General features: G+C 40.6%; 1 pseudogene; it reads left to right on the top strand.

The window, feature by feature from the left end:
- Window positions 1-20,769, top strand: part of LOC134368156 (high mobility group protein B3-like) — a 59,723-nt pseudogene that overhangs the window by 5,954 nt on the left and 33,000 nt on the right.

A 20,769-nucleotide genomic window follows, 5' to 3' on the forward strand; every position in this document is an offset into this window, starting at 1 on the left:
TTAAGACCTATTTTCAAAGATTTATTCTGAGTGGTCACTCATTTTAATAAAAGCATCTTTCAGGGGGAAAAAAACCCACAATATCTACCAGGATATAAAAGCAAAAACGGGCTCCTTGTTACAGAATGCAATGACTGCCTTTTAGTTTTATTTTTCTTTGACCTTCTAGCAAAGGAGTGTTGCCCAGTCCTTCCTTATTAAAGTCTCTCTCATATGGTCTCTGGAACATCATGGCCTCCTTGTTCTTCTGTCTCTCTTTCTTAATCTTTTCAGACTCCACTTTTTCTACCCACATCCTAACATTAAAGATTTAAATGTCACATTAACTTATTTAGAAGAAGTCTGAGGGCACTAACATTTATGAGTGCATATAATACACACTGTTTTTTAGGAGCTGTAAATGCAGCAGTAAACGAAAAAAGATCTTGCATACACGGAGCTTACATTCTAAGTCAGAGAAAAATAAACAATTGCACTAATAGCAAACGCATATAGAACTTACTATTATTCTAAGTACTATTCTAAGTTACTAATCTAAGATACAAAAGCACAAGTGCACACACACTTGGTCCTCACAAAAATCCTATGATGTATATACTATTATTATCTCCATTTTACATTTACAGAGAAGTCAAATGTTTAACTCAGTATTTGAAGCCAGACAGTATGGCTTCAGAGTCCATATTCTTAACTAGTACTCTATATTGCCTCTCAGCAATAAACAAATATATCATACGTGTGTGTGTGTGTGTTGCTACATATATTGTAAAAGGATATTAAATGCGACTTTTTCTGTTGTTTCTCAAAGTTTTCACTGAGGCCTCAAAATTGAAGGCATACGAGGGTACTTCGAAAGGTTCATGGAAAAATAAAATTAAAAGGTAATATAGGCTGGCCAGTTAGCTCAGTTGGTTAGGGCACAGCCTTGTAACACCAAGGTCGTGGGTTCAGATCCCTGTACCAGCCAGCTGCCAAAAAAAAAAAAAAAAAAAGGATAATGCAAATATTCCTACGAACTTTATGAAGACCCCTCACACACTCTAAGAGTAGCCATACATTCTAAAGAGAGGTGCTGTACAGTTTCCCACAGGACTTGCTAAGAGGTAGCCAAACTGGTACTTTAATTATTAATCCCCACCACTCAACTCTACTCTATATAAGATAATTCTAGAGATTACTGGAAGAATAAAGAGGATTTTTTGAAGGGAATTCATGGGAGTACAAAGCATTATGGTTTCCTTGTTCAAGCCAAGCAAAAAAGATTCTGATTAAACCTTTCAAAGAGAGGAGACTGGCATCTTACTCACAGGCTGGAGGCTTGTTGCACTACAGAAATTTTTAGGCCTGCTGTGTTGCTACTGAAACAGAAAGAGTTCATGGGAGAACCTCATATGTGTCCTCTGGTGTTAGGAAAAGATAGGAACTTGTACTTGAATTTTACTTGAAGTCTGAAGAAAGAAGGGTGGTCGAAGTTGCTCACAATGGCAGGACAAAGAAAGAGATCTAATTTAGACTTCCAAAGGACCAGGCTGTGGGCCAGGTAATTTCTTCTGAGCATAGCTGGCAACACCAACATAAGAATGAGGATCCCATGAGAAGAAAGTTATGTGGGCAAATGCCAAGAAGCAAGACAATCAGATGGTACATTGTTTCTATCAGGGAATGATGCAGGGAAGAGGTCTCCACTAGGGAAATGAGCAGTGAGGGAGTCCCTGAATAAACCACAAAAGCACACCACAAGAAACAGTAGTATTTCGGGCCGAGCCCGTGGCGCACTTGGTAGAGTGCTGCGCTGGGAGCGCGGCGACGCTCCCGCCGCGGGTTCGGATCCTATATAGGACTGACCAGTGCACTCACTGGCTGAGTGCCGGTCACGAAAAAAAAAAAAAAACGACAAAAAAAAAAAAAAAAAAAAAAAGAAACAGTAGTATTTGGGAATCTACCTCACAAAGGATATTGATAGCCAGATTACACCAGCACCAGTCAATTAAGCTTCTCACCATCCCTACCCACCCCACCCTTCAACCCTGGAGGAGTCTTGAAGCAGTAGAGCAAATAGGGAAGGAGATGGAGCAAGGAGAATGAAAAAACTGACTAAGTCACTTTTCTTTACTGGATATCTGTGGTATCTTTAGTCAAGCTCCACTGGAGGTTGGGGGTTAGAGGAGAAGTTTTAAATTAGATGTGAGATGAGAATTTGGGTTTTGAGTTGTTGACTTTTTAATGCCTGAAAATTAAACTATTGTAAATATCTGAGAGTAACCAAAAAGCTAATGGTTTAAATACATAACATAATAAGGGAGAGTGATGTGTTACCAGAAAAATCAAAGTAAAGGAATAGAGGGTGATGGGAGTGATATTTTATAATATGTTAGTCAAGGAAAGCCTCTCAGAACAGAACTGAGGCTAGCAGAGGTGGGAAGGGGGTGGGTAGCAAGAAATTGGTAAAAGGCCACAAAAAATGATTACATTGTATAATGTTGAATATATTAATTATCCTGATTTGAGCATCACATATTGCACGCAGGTATTGACATTCAAGCGGTACCCCAACAGATATGTACAATTATGTTCAATTTTAAAAAATGATTTAAAACAGAGCACTCAACAAGCTTGTTGACAACAAACAAATTGAATAAAATTTTTAAAAAGAAAAGGAAAGCCTCTCAGAGGAGATGACACAAATGAAGTGAAGATACAAGCCATGAGAATATCCGTGGCCCTCATCTCTTTTCAGTACACACATTATCCTTGGATGATCTCATCCATTCTCATGCCTTCAATTTCCCCTGATGACTCTCGATCTTGTATCTCTACCCTAAATTTTCTCCTGCCTTTGAGATTTATAAATTAATGCCTACCAGCTATCCCCACCTCAATGATCGCAACCACCTCAATTCAACTTTTCCAAACTTAAACTTTGTCTTTCCAAACATCTTCTGTCCCCAATGTTTTCCATCCCAGTGAATAGCATTACCATCTACCCAATAGCACAAGCCAGAAATCGTCTCCACACCCAACTAGTCCCCAGATTCTGTTATTCTCATCACCTAAATAGATCTTGATTTCCTTCCCTGTATTACTACCCAAACTCAGGCCATAGTCATCTTTTACCTGGACTACAACAATAGCCTCCTGACTGGTCACCCAAATCCAATCTACTTTCCACACTGCTGCCAAAGTAATCTTCCCTAAATCCAAATCAGATCATGGAGAAACTCAATGGCTCTTGGTGGTTCTCAAAATTGAGTCTTTTATTTGGCTTAGAAGGACTTCTGTGATCTGCTCCCAGTCTATCTTACAAGCCTCTATTCTACCACTCCTTGTTCTTGACCATTCTGCTCCCAGTCAACCTAAATGATTTGCATTTCCCTCCAAATGCGAAGTTCTCTCATGTCTCTTCCATCATTCTTTTTCTTCTCCAAACTAATCCTTACTCATCTTTCAGCTCAGATGCGACTTCTGGAAAGCCCTCCCTGCAACCCACTAGGGTGGGCACCCCTTCTCTGTGCTCCCATTTCCCATAGCACCATTTATATATTTCTGACATAGCACTCACTACACAGTATTATGTTTCCAAGTGGTTGCCTCAGACACTAAAATGTGAGCTCCTAGAGAGCAAGACATAAGTCTTATTAATCTCTGTATCCATAAGGCCTGGTATATAAAATAGGTTGTTTTTCAAAATCCAAACTGTTCCTCTACCTGAATTCTTCTTTCTCTTGCCACCCCTTGCCCTTTGAATTTCCACTCACTCCTAAATATTCTATTTACTCTACCCCTACAGGCTGTATGCCAAACAGCTAGCTGATTTATTTATTTTAGGGCTGGTTCTCAACCAGGGGCAATTTGTCTCCCTCCCCAGGGGACAAATGGCAATGTCTGGAAACATTTTTGGTTGTCACAACTCAAGGGAGGGATCTAATGGGTAGCAGCCTGGGATGCTGCTAAACATCCTGTAGTACACAGGACAGCCCCCCACAATAAAGAAGTATCCAGCCCACAATGTCAATAGTACTGAGGCTAAGAAACTCTGCCCTAGGGCAAGCAAAGCCCCTCAGCTACAGTGTACTTTTGAGCCTTGTTTCTCTTATTTTGAATTACAGAGCTGCCTATAAAATTCAGTCCTGTCTTCTGGAGTCTGAGATAATGATGAGGAGGAAAAAGGAGTCATAAAGATAAAGTTCTTGTGGGCTGAGGTTTCATTTGGTCTTGCTGGATGAGCAAAACACATTTGAATGTATGCTGAAACCCGTATTTGGGAAAATGCTCACTTACAGAGAGATAAGTCATTTTACAAATGGCACAAAGAGCTTTATCTAAATTCAGAGAACTCTTTAGAGCCACTATTTTTGACTCAAGCTAAGCATACTAGACAAACTACTGTACAAGTGGAAAACAAAAGGGAAGTGATCATTTGTTGAACTATTTCTATATGCCAAACACTGTATAAAGTGCTTTACATGCATTATCTTTTTAATTCTCACAATAGCACTAAAATTAGCACTGTTATCTCAATTTTACAGATGAGGAAACTGTGGCTCACAAGCTAAGTGAAGAAATAAGGACTTTATTTATTTATTTATTTTTAAAGATGACCGGTAAAGGGATCTTAACCCTTGACTTGGTGTTGTCAGCACCATGCTCACCCAGTGAGCTAACTGGCCATCCCTATATGGGATCCGAACCCATGGCCTTGGTGTTATCAGTACCATGCTCTCCCAAGTGAGCCACGGGCCGGCCCCAGAAATAAGGACTTTAATATCTCTCTATCACACCATGCTAGGATGATTCAGTGCTCAAGGCACATCAATATCAAGTTCCCAAAGCAGAAGAAAGCAGAAGATATCTTCTAATACTTTCAACATTTTGTTTGCTTCTGTCAAACTTGAAAAAAAGCAGTTTGGCATGCACTCCAAGTCCAGATAACCCTTTGTTTGATTCTTCATACTTGAATAGGAACCATCTTCCTTTGGGGTATGTCCATTCAGGGACACCGTAGTCCAATAGGATCATGCCTAAGCTGGGAATTAAAAGATGTGAACTTATTCAATTAATCATGTGTACTTGAAAAAATGACTGTGACAATTATCTCACTATTCTTTGGTTTCTCAGCTGCAAAATGGTAAGTTCTGATTTTGATAATAATAGGCTATGATGGACGTGATATATCCCACAGAAAGGCCTTTCTAATATGCAACCCTAAAGTTGAAAGAGGGCCTGAAAAGGCCCTCTATTAGTCCGTTCTCTGTTGCTTATAACAGAATACCTGAAACTGGGTAATTTATATAGAAAAAAAATTATTATTTTTTACAGTTTCAGAGGCTGGAAAGTCCATGGTCCAGGGGGCACATCTGGTGAGGACCTTCTTCTGGGTGGGAACTCTCTACAGGGTCCTGTGGCAACACAGGCAATCACATGGTGAGGATGGCAAGAGCTCTTTAGCATGCTCACTTATTCTCTTTATAAAGCCACAAGTGCCACTCCTATGACAACTCCTTAAGCCATTAACCTATTATCCCACAAATGGATTAATCCATTCACAAGGGCATAGTCCTCACGATCCAATCCAATCACCTCTTAAATGCCCCACCTTTCAACACTGCCATAGTATGATTTCTCACCCTCTTAACACTGTTACAATGGGGATCAAGTTTCAATGAGTTTAGGGGAACATTCAATCCACAGCAGGCCCAGACCTACTCACTACTCCCTAGCCAAAGGCCCCTAGGATTGTCTTCTTTTCTCTCTTTTCAAAAGTTCTGCCACCCTCTCTATCCCCTTGGGGTTCTCCTCGGTATTCTCCTTCCCCCATTCTGTGGAGTGGGACACAATCTCAATACTCCAGAAGACAATCACAGGAGTTCCTTTTATGTAACCTATTATAGCACTATTAAACCATCTTCCCCTCACAGAGAGACTATTGTATGGACCAGTATCAGAGGAAAACATGGCCTGTGTAACTTTTCTGTTGTTATTAACAACACCGACAAAGACTGCTCTAGCACCATATGTAATGCTTCATAGGAATGGTGGTCACTGTAATAAGAGTGTGCATGTCTTATAATGCCTCAGTTACTCAATCATCATCAGTTGCATCAATGCAAAGCAGTTTGTGCTGATGCCGTAGCAGATGGTCTGACCATTGCACACCACAACCTGCATCACTAGCCTTTCCTCCACTCTGCTTTTATCTACTTTAATATCACCAGCTTCATCTTCAAGGATCTTGAGATCACATCTCCACCTGCCTTGCTGTTGCCATTCCGTTTTTGATAATGCAGCTCAAAATTTCTCTCTTCAGATTTACAAGCAGGAGTTATCTGCAAATCACTTCATCTGAGTTTAATCCCTGCTTCCTTCTTCTAAAATTTTCTTTAAGGTTCTTCTCATACTCCTTAACAATTTTGAGGCTGTTCTTAATGTGTAGCCAAAGGTATGTGAGAATGAAGCTTGACAAAAATAAACTGCAATTAGATATGCAGGCAGTTACTAGGGAGCTTCAGCAAATTTATTGAGTCCTGGCAGTCACTTTGAGCAAACAAGCAAGTTTATTGAGAGTCCACCCTGCCCAGATACCTTTCTATTTGAAGCTCAGTAAACTTACAATTATCTCACCACAGCATGAACTGAAAGGGCGCAACAAGATTTCAAAAAGAAAGGTATTTGACTGGCAAAGTTAAAGTGAACACTACTCTTTTTTAAAAAAATAAGAAGGCTGTTTTCTAAGTCCTATGATTGGCCTGTGACATATTTTTCACATTGATATTTCTTCTTTTAGGTCTTCAGAAAAGCAGACTCACTAACAAGATCTTTTTAGAGTGAAACTAGGGGCTTGAAGAACAATAGAACAAGAAAGGACAAGCAAGAAGGATGATGTCCAAATTCCTTCCTTCTTTTGCTACTGCTAACTGTTCAGAAAAGGTAACTGGTAGAAAGTTGATGCTTCAGTTGCTCTGATGTAGTGAGGCAAAAAATCAGATGGGAGCCCCCCCAGGAAAAAAGACTGTGCATTTGTACCACATCAGCTAGCACAGAGTAGCCTCCACTTTGTGTATGTCTCTGCCTCTGCAGAGAGATTCCCTCTCTCGGGGGGGGGGGGGGGGGGGTTTGATTACTTGGGGTCAGCATAACTCTGGGCAGTGGAAAAGCAATACAGGAGACAAGATATACTACACATACATAATAGTGTCATTCCTTTTGAGGAGACACAGGAATCAAATAGCAAGGATGTTTAGCTCTTCGGATTCTGAGGGAAAACAAAACGACCTTGGCATCTAACAAATAAGCTCCAGTTCTGAAGATTGAAGTTATTACCCACAATAAGATTAGATTCTGCCCTGTGGGAACACATTTGTGTTCCGCAGTCAATTTGGGATTAACCTTTTCAGGGCTGCTGGAGAATTAATTGGTTTTTAACTTCTCTCTCTGGGCTGCCTTATGCTCTAGAGGTTTCCATGTATTCCAAAGGAGCTTTGTGCAGGGCAGCTAGCTGTGCAACTGTGGCTTATTTACCCATGCTTCTGGCATAGATTCCTCTATGAGAACTGGAGGAGGCAGTCCCTCCCAGAGAGCACACAAGCCCAGCCCAGCACAGCAGGACTTAGTGCAGGTGGAGTTCATCTAGTGCATCAATTACAAGTCCAGAAAGGGCGGGTGGGGGGAGGGGGCCCGCTGGACTATTGAAAACACCCCTGATTTGCTTCCTCCTCCACTGTGCTTCTCTTTCCTTCACTTGCTCCTGCTTTGTCCCCATTACCATAGATAAGGGCAGTTATGGAAATTCCAAAAGACCAGCAATTCAAGCTGGTACCGTCTCAGGAATTGTGAATTTTTAAAGAAGTATATAACTTAGATATATGTAGTTAAAAAGGATATTTGGCAAAATATTGACAGTGGTTATTTCTGTGGAGTGGAATTACTGAAGATTTTTATTTTTCTCTTTGTGATTTCCTAAATTTTCTGTCATGACCATGTATTACTTGTGTAGATTTGTTAAACTTCTTTCTAAAAACGGTAACCTTCCTAGATGAGTCATTTTTATTTCCCTAGTGCTCTATCTCCAAGCACTGTAGAACAGCCCAGAAAGTGTACAGAAAAACACCCAAGTGGGGAGTTTTCCACTTCCAGCATTATTGTTCTTTAAAATCACGGAGATAAGGCAAAGGACGAAGATATAAACAGACTTTATCAGCAGGGTCTTGACAGGAAAATAATTCACTCCAGACAGTTCAGATGAAGAAAGTTTGTGAAAAGACTAGGTATTTACAGGGAGTGGTCAGGGTTACAAGAAATAAGGGATAGTGAGGTTTGAGTGGAAACCGTTACCACCCCTAGAGCCAGGGGATCAAGGGAAGAAATAGTTACCAAAGCTCAGTGAGTGCCAGGACGATGGAGAAAGAGTTGCCCAGTGGATGCTCTAGTTGTGCAGGAACCAGCTACTGCCAGTGATGTAGAGCCATAGCAGGGAGAAAGTGGGGAAGAAATACCCTAAGCCCGCTCTCCTCCCACTATTTTATCTCTTACAATTTCTACCCCTTTACAATTTAAACCCAACTACAAGCAAACAGGGAAGGGAACCAAAACTATGCAGTCTGTGGGGGTAAACTTCCTAGGACATAGAGAGAGACTAGTTAGAGTAGAAAATGGATGGAGGTAGGGGATAAAGAATATCTAGCACAGTCTCTCCCTTTTATTAAAAAACCACTTTATTGAGGTATGACTGACATACAAAAAGTTGTACATATTTAATGTATACAAGTGGATGAGTTTGTAGATAAGTATACACCCATGAAATCATCATCACAATCAATGCCGTAAACACATTCACCACCTCCAAAAGTTTCTAACCAGTCTATGCAAGGCTGTTGTCCTCATGTCTGATTCTGGAGCTTGGAGTCCACAGTTAGAAAGGGAAGACAGATGTTAAGTGGGGAAAAGCAAGGAAAAGAGCTCAAGCCGGCAGTTCTTGTTGCCTCTGACCTTAGTGGTGTGGGTATCCTGCAGGAATTGGGTCCTTCTTCATGGAGTTAAGCACATACCTGGCCCAGGAGCCAGAGGAGTTGAAGGAGGATCTAGGGGAAGTTGGAGAAGTTGCAGGCCCAGATGGTACACCACACCAACAAGGTGAGCTAGCAGATAACAATGTGTGTGCACTACAAAACAGCTGCTGCTTCACTTCCGCTTTCCTCTCCCACAAGAATCTCTTTTGGTGGCCCACCTTAACAAGGAACATACAGAAAAAGGAATTCTGGAAAATGTAGTTCAGCCTAACCAGTTGACAATATTACAAAGCCACCAGAGATACAGAACATAAATCTAATCATGAACACATATTAGAATAATCCAAATTGAGGGACAGCTTACAAAATAACTGTATTCTTCAAAAGTTTCAAGATGATAAGAGTTAAGGAAAGACTGAGAAACCATTTCAAACTAAGGGAGACTACCAGGGACATCACAACCTAATGCAATGCATAATTCTGTCCTGAATCCTTTTCCTCCAATGGACAACTGGCACAACTTGAATGTAGTATGAGAATTAGATGCTAATAATGTATTAGTATTTATTGCCTGATACTGATGGTTGTCTTGTGGTTATATAGGAGAATGTCCTTATTTATCAGAAACACACACTTAAGGGGGCGGCCCGTGGCTCACAGGCTGAGCATGGTGCTGACAACACCAAGTCAAGGGTTAAGATCCCCTTACCAGTAATCTTTTAAAAGAAAAAAAAAAGAAATACACACTTAAATATCTGGGGAAATACACACTTAGGTATTTGGGGGTAAATGGGCAGCAAGTTGGCAACTTATTCTAAAAACATTCCAGAAAAAACTTATTTCTACTTGTCACTTCTTTATGAGTTTTCTGTTCACTTGTAATTGTTTCAAAACTTAAAAAAATAATAAAAATATGCATTGGTAAGGAGAGTACCTGTATCTTTGACAAGCTCAGTAGTGGCCATTCTCTGAAAGCCAGAGATGATGATGAGGGATACTGCAATGAATTTGGGTCCCCTGATCTCAGATGGGAATAATGGGATCCCAAAGTGGTAAAGGTCAGGTAGACAAGACAGGACAAGATAAGAAACATTATCACCATAATACATAGGGACAGAATGGTAATCTGAGCATTTGATCCACAAGGATCTGTGGCAATGGCTAATTGACCACTGGGTCCCTAGAAATGAAATATGTGGTGATAGAGTTTGGACATGTTGTCCCCACCAAAACTCATGTGGAAATCTGATCCCCAATGTGGCAGTGTTGGGAGCTGTTTGAGTTACGGGGGCAGATCCCTCATGGATGGATTAATGCTCTCCCTGGGGGAGGGGGACCTGAGTGAGATCTCGCTCTATTAGTTTCCATGAGAGCTGATTGTTTAAAAGACCCTGGCACCTCCCCCCCTACCTCTCTCTCTTGCTTCCTCTGGCCATGTGATCTGCTTGTACCCACCAGCTGCTGCCACTTTCCACCATGAGTAGAAGCAGCCTGAGGCCCATGCCAGATGTAGCTGTCCCAGAATCATAAGCCAAATAAACCTCTGTTCCTTATAAATTACCCAGTCTCAGGTATTCTGTTATAGCAACACAAAACAGACTAATACATATGGTAAGTCTACAAAAGTGCTGTTTGACATACTGTGATGGTTAATTACAGTTGTCAACTTGATTGAATTAAGGGATAACCAATGTGACGGTTAGTTTTAGGTGTCAACTTGACCAGATTAAGGAATATATAGAAACCTGGTAAAGCATTGTTTCTGGTGTGTCTATGAGGGTGTTTCCAGAAGAGATTAACATGTAAGCCTGAGTGGACTGGGTGGGGAAGACCCGCCCTCAATATGAATGAGCATCATCGAATCTACTGGGGGTCTGGAGAGAATAAAAATGGAGGAAAAAGCAAATCTCTCAACTCTATTTCTGCTGGAGCTGTGTGATACAGTCTTCTCTCCTGTCCATGGACATCCAAACTCGAGACTCTTCAGCCTTTGGGTTCCAGGACTTAGGCCCCAGCTCTTAGTCCTTTGGCCTGAGACTGAGAATCACACCATTGGCTCCCCTGGTTCTGAGGCTTCCAGACTTGGACTGAGCCACGCTACAGCATTCAGTTTGCAGAGGGCCTATCATGAGACTCCTCAGCCTTCACAACTGCATGAGCCAATTCCCCTAAGTCCCCTCTCACATATTTAAATACATATCCTATTGGTTCTGTCTCTCTGGAAAACCCTGACTAATATACCCAAATAGCTGGTAAAGTATTATTTCTGGGTACGTCTGTGAGAGTGTTTTCAGAAGAGAGTGGCATTTAAATCAGTGGATTGAGTAAGGAAGATCTACCCTCCCCCAATGGGAGTGGCATAGTACCATCCATTTGGCTGAGGGCCCAGAGAGAACAAAAAGGCAGAGGAAATGTGAATTTGTGCTTTCTCTCCTCTGGAGCTAGAATACCCATCTTCTCCTGCCCTTGGACATCAGAACTCCAGGTTCTCCAGCCTTCAGACTCCAAGACTTGTACCAGCATATCCCGCCCCCCGCCCCAGGTTCTCAGGCCTTCAGCCTCAAACTGAGAGTTATACCTCTGGCTCCCCTAATTCTCAGACCTTCAGACTTGGACTGAGCCATGCTACTGGCTTTCCTTGCTCTCCAGCTTGCAGACAGCATATTGTGGGACTTAGCCTCTGTAATTGTATGAGCCAATTCCCCTAATAAATTCTCTCTCATGTATCTAGACCTATATCTATATCTACATCTATATCTATCTCTATCTTGATTCTATATCTATCTTGATTCTGTTTCTCTGGAGAACCCTGACTATTACACATATATAGGAGGAAAAGTTATAGATCTGCTGGGTAAAAACCTAACTTCCTTTGGTCACCATGGAGGAAATTCTTTTTTATTTTTTTCTATAGCAGAAAAATAATATATAAATTTATTATTTTTTTTATTGAACCATAGTTGATTGCACATATCTGTGGTATACAGAGTTGAGTATCAATACCTGCATGCAATGTGTGATGTTCAAATCAGGATAATTAGTATATTCGACGATATACAATATAATCATTTTTCATGGCCCTTTACCAATAACTCCTTTACCTCCCCCTCCACTCCCTCTTTCCCACCTCTGGTAACCTCAGTTCTGTCCTCTCCTTTTGAAAGTTCAACATATTATTGTGATTGTTATATCTTTCTTTTTTTATTTATTTGTTTAAACTGAGGAAGTTCTTGGCCACTTAGCCAGTTCCCAGTCCTAAGCCAGTTCACAAACACAGAGCCCCTTGACCAAAGAAGCACCCTGCAATGCAGCCACAGGTACGTATCATCAATCTTCCCCTAAGGGTCTTGCGGTAATTTATCAATGTAACCACACTGGAGAAAGATACATACCTAATCTTTCTGGGGATTATTAGATAATGGCTCTAACATATGCTCATCCCTAAACAACAGAGTAGGGGACCTATGGAGTATAGATGAAAAATAGAGTCTTGGCTTGAATATATCTTACAATTAGACAAAGGACATATCCTATGGTTATTTCCCAAGATTCACAATATATAGTGGGAAAGGATATACTTATTAATTGGCAGAATTATCAAATGGGTTCTCTGACCTATGGAGTGAGGACTATTAAGGTAGGAAAATCCAAGTGGAAGCACCTAGAACTGTTCCCACCCCTGCCATGATAGTAAACCAAAAGTAATAGTGTACCCCTGAGGGAACTGCAGAGATCAATGCCACATCAAAAATTGAGAGATGTTACAAAGGCAATTTCTACCAAATCTCCATTTAACTTACCTACTTGGCCACTGTAAGCCAGATGGTTTGTGGAAAATTAAATTATCACAAACTTAATCGAGTGATACCAATTGTAGCTGGAGATCCTTCCATATATGGCATCTCTACAGGTATGCAGCTATCAAACTGGAAAATACATTCTTTTTCATTTCAATCAATAAGCAAAATCAGAAACAGTTTACATTTACAGGGTAGGGGCAACAGGGTAACAGTATACCTCTACTATTTCACCAGGGCTACATTAACTCTATTGCTCGCTGTCATAGTCCAGAGGATACTTTATTTTCTTGCTATCCCAAAGAACATCACACTGGTTTATTACATTGCTGATAACATGCTAAGTGAACCCACTGAACAGGAGACAGCAAGCACCCTAAATACCTTAGCAAGATATATATGTGGCAGAGGATAGGGGATGAACCTTGGAGAAGTTCAGGAGCTTGCCACATCAGTGAAATTTCTAAGGGTCCAGTGGTTTGGGGCATATCTGGATATGTAGTGGGGAACTCTGAGCATTTTCTGATTGTTAAACCTGCCCCCTTCCACTGGAGAAACTGTTTTAGAAATTTTATGCTTGGCTGTCTTAATCGTGAACTTTAGCTTCTGTAACCTAGCTTGCTTCCTGCACCCATGAAAATTAGGCTCCAGAACTGACCAGTGAGCTATGTCTCATAGCCAACCAATCCAGACTAACAGACTTGTGTCCCACATTTGCATAAGAGGACCTAAGTGAGAACTTGAGCATGAAGTTTTTGGCTATATAAGGCGGGCCTTTTCCCTCATTCGGGGAGATATGAGCCTAATGCTTGTGCTCTCCTTGCTTGCAAGCAATGAAGCACTGTAACACCAAAAAGAGCTGTAACACCAAGAAGAGCTGTCAACTATTAAAAGAGCTATAAAACCAACGCTGGTCTTGGATCCCTCTGTGCGAGTGCCTCACAACAGATATCCCTTATTAAATGAGATATAAGCCCTGGCACTCGGTACCATTTACTGTGAAGAAAGAGGCACAATATTTGGTGAGACTCTGGATTTTGAAAGTAACATTTACCACATTTGATTATGCTGCTCTGACCCACTTACTGACAACCTTGTAAGGCTTCCAATTTTGAATCTCAGAGCAAGAAATGGCTTTGCAGCAGGTCCCAGTTGCAGTGCAAGCTGATATGTCACTTGGGTCTTATGACCCAGCAGACTCAATGCTACCCAAAATGTCATATCTGTGGCAGTACAAAACCTCTGGCAAGTCCCAATAGGAAACTGCTGTGAAGATCACTATGGTTTATGAGTAAGGACATGCTTTCCTCTGTTGACAACTATCCTCCATTTGAACTATTCTCCATTTACTACTGAGCCCTGGTAGAGACTGATTATGAGACACAAAGTAACTATGCAACCCAAAGTGGTCTTCATGAACTGAGTGCTATCTGATCCTCCAAACCATAAAATTGTTCACACAAAGCAGCATTTTGTTAAAGATGGAAGTAAAGGGATTCCACATCCAGAATGATGCTGAGTGGCACTGTAGAACCTCTCCAGGATGAAACAAACATAACTGATGAAAATCATTTTAAAAACCAACCAACCATTTAAAGTCCCTGGAAATTGTCCTGGGGTGGACAGCAAATGAAGAAACATTTCTTCAAGAAAATCTATTAACTTAGTAAGAACAGCAAGAATCTGTGCCAGTTCAGCCAAAACCCATTTCCTCCCTCTCCATCCCCCAGCTGTATTTAATAGCAGATACATTCCAGAAGGGTGTAGCCAGGAAGACAGGTCTCTCTTACCCTTCAGCTCCAAATCAAGGATTACCATATCCCTTGGAAGAGGCAGGACATCAGAACTTCTCATGCCCTCCCACTCCAAGTTGAAGCAGCTAAATTTCTGGTGAATACAACTGAGAGGCTAGGGCTTCCTTCCTTTACTCAGCTCCCACTCACAGGGCAGAGACACTACACCAGGTGTGGTAGGCCAAGAATACTGGGGCCCCAATTGCCCTTGCCCCATCACACTCTAAAAATGGAAGCTCCATGTCAGAAAAGGGAAGCTGAGAAGACCAGTGGCCACTGTACCCACTTGATGCCCAGAGAATGGCTCAGAGATTTTATCAGGAGAGCAGTCTGCAAGAAGAGAATGCTCCAAAGGTCTTCCTACAGGAACTGACTTTATTTGAAACAAGTATGTGGAAAAGTTCAGGCGTAAGGGTGCTCTTGGAAACAATGGATATTTGGGTAATAAGCAATTAAGAAGAGACTGACAACCACATGAAAGCAAAAAGCTAAACTTTAGATAAGCTAATTTACCAAGAGAACCAGGGAAAGAGAAAGCAAAGACTAGCCCTCCAGAAATGAGAACAAACCCCAAATATGTGCCTCAAAAACTACCACAGCAAAGGAGCCCAAATTTAATTGGGTCAAACTGCGAAGCAATTTAAGCCCTAAGGCATTTTCTAGAACAATAGAGCAATCAGCCAGCAATCAGTGAAGCTTAACAGCGAGGTGTAATACCAACAGAGATACAACTTAACAGAGAAATTAGGGAGACCGGCATTCAAAGACAACCCTGCTGAAACCACTGTAATTCCAGAGAGACTGTGAGCATGCTCAAGGCCACACCTTTTAAGGAGCCACATCAAAGGCTTCACACTGCATGGAAAATATACAGTTTAGGAAAATAGTCTAGCCAAGCCACTAAACAAAGAAGCAAACAACTAAAACAAATCACAGATAAGAGGGAGGGAAATCTATGTTCAGACTTCCCTACAATATATTAATGCCCAGTTTTTGGAGGGCAGCCCCAACTGACAGCTGGCAGGAGAACACAGGAACCTCAGGAACCAAGGGTAGACCCAACAGACAACAGGGTTGCATGGGCAGCCCACTGCTGCCGCAGACACTACCACCATGTGGGTGGTCCATCACAGCCACTACCACAGACACCACTGCTGCCATAAAAATGGCCCACTGATAAAGCAGCCACCACCACTGTGCAGGCGGCCCATGAACCTCTTGACTACATTGACACAAGGAGGGTCAACAGTGGAGTACAGGGAAAGAGGTGAGCACAGACCAGGTACCCAGTGACCAAACCATGGGGGGAATTATGCTGCACCCTGTGATAGTGCACCTGGAGGTGGGAGGTACATACAAAGCTCATGGGACTGCCTTGATCCAGGGAGAGAAACACATGGAACCCCAGAGTGTAGAAACCCAGGATAGCCAAATAGAGTAAGGAAGAAAATATCCAACCTCCAAGAACCCATCCCTCAACCAGAGGAAGCAAGGATCCAGGAGGAGACTCTGCCTATAGGAAAGAGTAAAAAGAAACACTGCCCAGGGTCACCCATTCAAACTGAGGAGTGCCAGTATACCCCAGTGCACCCATCAGGGTCACAGGATGCTAACCAGGGTGCCAACAAGCCCACCCAGGGTCACCCAACTGAGCCAAGGAACAACAGGGCACCCAGGCACTTCTCCCAAGAACCCAAGAGCTCACCCATGTCCTTAACAACCCAACACAGTGTCACTAACATCAGCAAGGAATGCTAAGTGCCCCAGTGCCTAGGCCACAAAGGCACTCACACAATTCAGACACTGAATACGCCTGAAGTACCCACACGAAGACTACACTACTGTGTCTACCCAGAAACAATATTAAAACACCCTACTCAGCAGTCAATATAAAATATGTCCACAGGACAAAGTCTCTCTCCTCAAAGTCCACTCCAGAGTAACAGAAGAAGCAATTGCTCTACCAGGTGACCAGACATCAAAATACGGATACTAGAAATATGAAAGAAAATAAGAAAATATAACACCACCAGAGAAATACAATAATTCTCAAGTACCAGACAACACAGAGCAGAAAACCCTTGAAATGACTGAAAAGAAATTCTGAGCAACAATCTTAAGGAAACTCAATGAGATACAAGAAGACTCAGATAACACAATGACATGAGGAAAAGTGTCCAGGATACAAAGGAGGAAATTTATAAACAGATTAATACTTCAAAAAAGAATGTAGCAGAACTCCTAGAGAAGTAGTCATTCAATGAAATAAAAAACACAACTGAGAGCTTTAGGAGCAGGCTACAGAAAGCAGAAGAAAGAATTTCTGATCTTGAAAACAGAGCTATCAGACAACCTTAAGTACACAAGCATCTGAATCATAGGTATTCCAAAAGGGGAGAAGAAAGTAAAGGCATTAAAAACATATTCAATGAAATAATAGCAGAAAACTCCCCAGGTATAGGAAGAGATGTGGAACTTCGGATCCAGGAAGTTCAAAGATCCCCAGATAGATTCAGTCCAAAAAGGTCCTCTATGAGGCACATTATAGTCAAAGTGGCAAAACTCAAAGACAAGGAGAGAATCCTAAAAACAGCAAGAGAAAAGCCTCAAGTCACATATAAGGGAGTCCCCATCAGTCTAACAGGAGACATCAATAGAAACTCTACAGGCCACAAGAGAATGGAACAATATATTCAAAGTACTAAAAGAAAGAAACTGCCAGCCAAGAATACTATACCCAGCAAGGCTATCCTTCAAAAATGAAAGAGAAACAGTGTATTTCCCAGACAAACAAAAACTGTGGGAGTTCACCACCATATGCCAGCCCTAGAAGAAATCCTCAAGGGAGTCCTGCATCTGGAATCCAAAAAATGATAATCACTACCATGAATACACAAGAAAGAACAAAACCCACTGGTAAAACAATAATGCAAATGAAAGAAAAAGAAACTATATCTTACCAATTTTAAAAAATCAACAAACACTGAAGACACAATAAAAGGGGAAGAAAGGAACAAAAGACATTTAAAACATCCAAACAAATATTGATAAAATGCCAGGAGTAAGACATTACCTTTCAATAAAAACCCTAAATATAAATGAATTAAATTCCCCACTCAAAAGACACAGACTGATTGGATTAAAAAGCTACACCCCACTATATGCAGTCTAAAAGAGACTCACCTCACTTGTGAAGATTCACACAGACTAACAGTGAAGGGATAGAAAAAGATATATCACACAAATGGAAACCAAAATCAAGCAACAGTAGCTATTTTTATATTGGATAAAATAGACTTTAAACCAACAGAGAAACACAGGATATAGTGCCCTTCTTTGTCTCTTTTTATGTTTTTGGTTTAAAGTCTGTTTTATCTGATATAACAATAGCTACTCCTGCTCATTTTTTGTTTCCATTTGTTTGTTATATCTTTTTCTATCCCTTCACTATTAGTCTGTGTCTTTACAGGTCAGGTGAGTCTCTTAAAGACAGCATATAGTTTAATCTAGTTTTTTAATCCAATCAGTCAGTCTGTGTTTTTTGAGTGGGAAGTTTAATCCACTTACATATAGGTTGTTATTGAGGTAATGTCTTACTCCTGGCATTTTATCAACTTTTGTTTGGATGTTTTAAATATCTTTTGTTTCTTTCTTCCCCAATTATTGTCTTTGATATTTGTTGGTTTTTTGAGATGGTAAGATTTATCTTTCTTATTTGCATTTTTGTTCTACCAGTGGGTTTTGTCCTTTCTTTTGTATTTGTGGTAGCGAGTATCATTTTTTGGTTTCCAGATGCAGGACTCCCTTGAGGATTTCTTCTAGGGCTGACCATGTGGTGGTGAACTTCTGCAGTTTTTGTTTGTCTGAAAAATACACTACTTTTCCCACATTTCTGAAGGATAGCCTTGCTGGATGTAGTTTTCTTGGCTAGTAGTTTTTTTCTTTTAGTATATTAAATATATTATCCCACTTTTTTCTAGCCAGTAGAGTTTCTTTTGAGAATTCTACTGTTAGTCTGATAGAGACTCCCTTATAGGTGACTGCCGTGAGCCATCCTGCTATAAGGAACAGCATGGGAGGCTGAGGAGTGATACCCCTTGTTTTGCAGGCTACAAGGGGGTCCCATGTTTGTGGTACGGCTCCATGGAGATTTCTTGTTTGTTCACCTTTACTTGATGAGGTTTCCCAGAATTAAACAGCCTAACCTTTTGGCTTAGTATGGCTTTGGGAAATTCCCTGGAGTTTCTCAAAGGACATGTTAAAATACATTAAAATTAACTAGTTTATTTAAAAGACATTGTCAGTACTAAAGGTGTTTTTGATGAATGTTCCCGGTATGGGTTGGCTCTATTTAATTTCATTATTCTTCCTTCTTGGTGATGTGTGCATGTACCCATTGTGGCTGTGGTCATGTTCTTGTACATGTGGAATGAAGTTATTGTGCTGGATTTCTATCCACCTTCCCCCTGGGAAACGGTGGGTCCAAGTGCAGTGGTGCTTACAACTAATTGATCATCAACCAGTTACAGATTTCTTTGTTTCTCCCCATTCCCACAGTTTCACTTGATTTACCAAGAACATGTTGTTTTCCCGGTAATAATAAGAATGATATATTGCGTTTTCATTAGTTTGAGTAGGATCATTTAATTTTTCACTTTGTTCCTTGTACTGTTCCCAGAGTCAATTGGTAAAGAAATTAGAAAGTTATACTATAAAGATAAATTGGTAAAATAGTAAAAATATATAATAAGGTTTTTGATATTAATAGATTTTGTTTAGATTAGTTTATAGCATAATTGGTTTTTTTTTTTTTTTTTTTAAAGATGACCAGTAAGGGGATCTTAACCCTTGACTTGGTGTTGTCAGCACCACGCTCAGCCAGTGAGCTAACCAGCCATCCCTATATGGGATCCAAACCCGTGGCCTTGGTGTTATCAGCACCACACTCTCCCGAGTGAGCCACCGGCTGGCCCTAGCATGATTGTTTTTAATAGTAGTTAAAATATAATAGAATGTTATAATCAAGTTTTACTATATAAAATCATCTTGTATATATTGTGATTTTGGTCATAAATTAAAATAATAAATATAAACATAAGACATTAAATTGTTAAATATAAGTAAGATTTTATAAGAATTTAGAATATAAGTTTGTGTAAGTTTAAAAGGTCAAGAATTGTGATTCAGACCAAAAGTCTGACGCTCTCTAATGCCAAGCATGCTGCTATTGCATAGTTTCCTGCCACAAGCCACAGGCTTTGGGGTGAACTATTGATGCATGAGCAGATGTTTTTGTCACAACATGAGTGCCTTGGAACGGTTTGACCTTTCTTTTTCAATAGAAACAAAATAAAAAATGTTTTGATTAAAAAATAAATCAACATGTAAAAGATTAGGTAAAAACATATAAATAAAGCAAGATTCTTGTGGTTGTTGTCCACACTTGCACTAGACATCTGTGGTCTGTCTCTTTCTTTCCTCGCCAACGCCACACCACCTATTCAGGTCCAACGAATCCTGCAGAGCTAGTCTCCAGCAGGTGACGTGACGCTTTTCTCTTGCTTCTTTTAAGATTCTCTGTCTTTGAGCTTTGCCAGTTTAACTATAATGTGTCTTGGATAGAATCTTTTTGGGTTGAATCTGGGGATCTTTGTGCCTTCTGGATCTTAAGGTCTGTGTCTCTCCCTAAACCTGGGAAGTTTTCTGTTATTATTTCATTGAATAGGCTTTCCATGACTTTTCCTTTCTCCTCCCCTTCTGGAAAACCCACAATTCAAATGTTTGTGTGCTTAGGTTGTCTGCTAGCTCTCTTACGTTTTCTTCATCTTTAAATTTTTTTTCTTTTTTTATTCTCCTGTGTTATTTCAAAGACTATCTTCAAGATCACAAATTCTTTTTTCTGCTTGTTTTAGCCTGCTGCTTAAGCTCTTTGTTGTGCTTTTTATTTCGCTGAATGAATCTTTCAGTACCATGAGTTCTGCCACATTCTTTTTAAAGGTATTAATCTCTTTGTAAATCTCTTCCTTCATATCGTGGATTTTTTTTGTTTGTTTCATTACATTGAATCTTCTTGTATCTCACTGAGTTTCCTTAAGATTATTGCTTGGAATTCCTTTTCAGTCATTTCAAGGGTTTCCTGCAGTATAGGGTCCGGTATTGAGAACTCCTGTATTCTTT

The sequence above is a fragment of the Cynocephalus volans genome, chromosome X (assembly GCF_027409185.1).
Source record: "Cynocephalus volans isolate mCynVol1 chromosome X, mCynVol1.pri, whole genome shotgun sequence".
In the NCBI taxonomy this organism is placed as follows: Eukaryota; Metazoa; Chordata; class Mammalia; order Dermoptera; family Cynocephalidae; genus Cynocephalus; species Cynocephalus volans.